The following is a 3245-nucleotide window of genomic DNA, read 5'->3' on the forward strand; positions in this document are numbered from 1 at the left end:
AGGATAAGAGGGTGGGTGGGGTGGGGGAGGGGGGGGGTTGAGTTTTGTAATTGGTCCCATGTTGTGGTGCCCTCAGGCCAGGCTGCTTAAAGCGTGCGTGAATGAGCATACACGGCAGGGAGGGCAGGGAGGTCGGAGCGAGAGCCGACCCAGTCTGAGTCGCCGGTATCCATTTCCTGAATGTCTGGGCCGGCTTCCCTCAACAATAACCACTGACATGACCTACAATCCTGCATTCAAACGTGGCTGCTTGAAGAATTGCTAGCGACACAATTACACATAGGGCACATGCATCCAAATACACACTGACACATACATACATACATATACACACACAGTGCATTGAATACTACTTGCTGCTGAGGCCTAATAAAAACGGAATGGTATCAAAACAATCCCTGTTCACGCAGACTAGCAAAAAAAAATGACTGAACTCACTTTAAAATGCATGTAGTTGACGATATCACTTTATGTATGATGAAACATGAGCATGAGCACAAACACCAACTGCCGGTTACCCAGGCCAAGCAATCTTTTGTATACCCTTCATCAGTTTGTGCGATTGTGACATCACGAAAAGGTACAGCGTTGCAGGAGGAATCCACTCAGGTCAAAGGTTCCACAAAAATCTAACTTGATTATCTTTGCAAGTCTGTAGCTAGCTTGCGGGAAAACAAACAAAAGTTCATCAATGAGCAAAAATGTACACGTTCCCACTAAAGTCTGTTCTTGGATTTCAAAATCAACTTTCCTCCGTGTGGCGCGATTTAGTCCTCGTTTTCTCCAGCTCTTCATTCAAAAGACCATTCTGTCTTGCCGTCGATGCAGTTGATGTGCATTCCTGCAGCGTTTCTACTGCCAACTACCGGCGTGACGGACGTATCGCACTCTTTTCAGACGCGCTAGTCATCTGTATGTGAACTTTGTCATCTGGATGTGAAACGAACCAATCGTGTAAACAAAGGGCCAGAATGACACAGTTTTAATCAATTTTTAGTCACAAATAATATTTGTTAAGCATGGCGCACTCTTTTTCCACGACGTGGCAATGTCATTCATTTGACATTTGCCCACCCATCATGGGACACCCCAGTCAGATCACCTCCCAGGGTGTCCGCCAAACGTCTGCCCCAAATCGAATGCTTCATGCGCGCGCCCCCGAGCACGAATGCGCTCACGTAAATGTCAGCCATTCAGTTTCAGTAACACGACAGGAGCGCCGCACACATTTCCCTCTACGTGTCGATCCGTTCGGGCCTAATCCTATTCTGTCTTTCACGGCAACTCCGCCAAGGAGTTCGTCTCAGAGTGGCAAGTCACTCTCACCAAAGCGCTAAGTCAGCATGTACAGCCACCCATAAATAGATACAAAGACCAATCTGTTTAGCGGCGTTGTGGTCTTTGACCTTGTGATGGCTGATAGATGTTCTCACCTTAACAGTCTTTTCCTCGAGGAGCCTCTCTCGCTCTAATTTAAGCCCTATGACCCGAGGAATCACCGAGTTTGTCGTCTCATGAGTTCTTGGCGACAACTGCGAGGAGGCGAGACTATAAAAGCATCAAGTCAGCAAACAAATAAATGCATCCCTTGTATGTTACTGAATCTTATGACTCTTTTTTTTTTTTAAACCCAGATAAAATAATAGCATATTGACTGAAGCCTTTAAATAGAGCATGTTCATATGGATGCGCCTTTGCTGGACTTTTGAAATAGGAACACTTCCATCTCCTTTTGTTTACATGAAAACAATGACAGTTTGTATAGCTCTCATTACTAATGTGACTACCACTGCTGTACACTGTACCTACATTTTGTCCAAAGACCCTCTTGAGCCCCCACTTTGGGAGGCACTCATTCAATGAGCTTAAAAGGGGGATTGGAGACCCTTTTAAGATGAGCCGTGCTTCAGCTCCCGATTCCCCACGGCAAGTTTCGGAGTCACTTTTCCATTTACAGCTGAGTGTATCTCTTTTGTGCTTGCTTGCAGTGACAGTAACAGGAAGTGGGGAGGGCCGTTGTGTTGACAAAAAAAAAAAAACCACAAAAAAAGTGAAGTCTCAGAGCCAGCTGGTGGCTGCTGTTCAACTAAAGGTATTGATTGAAGTGAGGAAGAGCAGGTGGCAGCCTTGTTTGAGATGACAGCTGCCATCGAATAGCATTCACTCATTATAACTATTTTTAATAAATAGCCAGTGTGTGACAAATGATTTTACAGATTGACCTGCTATTCTACAAAAACCTTTTTACAATTTTATTTGTTCCCTGATAAAATGTAACTCAGTTTACTGACATCCATCCATCCATTTTTTTATCCGCTTATCCTCACAAGGGGCGCGGGCACGCTGGAGCCTATCCCAGTTGTTTTCGGGCAGTAGTTTTCGGGGGACACCCAGAACTGTTTGCCAGCCCATCGCCGTGCACACATAGACGAACAACCATCCGCTCTCACACTCACACCTAGGGACGATTTAGAGAGTTCCATTAACCTGCCATGCATGTTTTTGGAATGTGGGAGAAAACCGCAGTACCCGGAGAAAACCCACACACGCATGGGGAGAACATACAAACTCCACACAGGAAGGCTGGAACCGGAATCGAACATTGCACCTCTGCACCGTGAGGCCGACGTGCTAACCAGCCGACCCCAGTGCAATTTACTGACATGTCAAATCAATTTTCCTCATTGGAATGAAGTGAAATATCATTAATCTGTTCCAGCAGTTCTTTAAACAAAGAAGCCACAGTATCACTCTTATACAAAAAGATAATAAAAGAGAATGGAAAGAAAACAAATATTTTTATGAGGCAATTATTGTGTCGATTGATCTAAAAAAATTAAAGTTTCCCTTTGGAAAATACCGGTAATAGAAACAGAATTAATCATCTCCAGGTCCAAACTATCACCTTAAACCCCTTAAAAATTGTGCAGGCAATTTCTAAGTCCTACTATATAGTAATTTAAGTCACACACACCCTCTCCAACATCTTAACAAGAGTCTCATATTGTAATTAAACACATTTTGTGTAACTACAATGTTGGTGGGCGAGCTGACACTGCTCCTCTCAGTCATGTGTTTGTATTTACGTGCTCCCTAAGTGGCACCAAATGTATGTTTGACAGGAAATGGGACGCACACAAATAAGCGTGTGAAGAAAGATAACTTCCTGCTGTACACGGCACTGACTTCTCGGGCTTTAACCTGAGAAAGTTGGCCACGATAAGAGGGTGGGTGGGGTGGGGGAG

The sequence above is a fragment of the Hippocampus comes genome, unplaced genomic scaffold, assembly GCF_001891065.2.
Source record: "Hippocampus comes isolate QL1 unplaced genomic scaffold, H_comes_QL1_v1.1 scaffold68, whole genome shotgun sequence".
NCBI classification, from domain to species: Eukaryota; Metazoa; Chordata; class Actinopteri; order Syngnathiformes; family Syngnathidae; genus Hippocampus; species Hippocampus comes.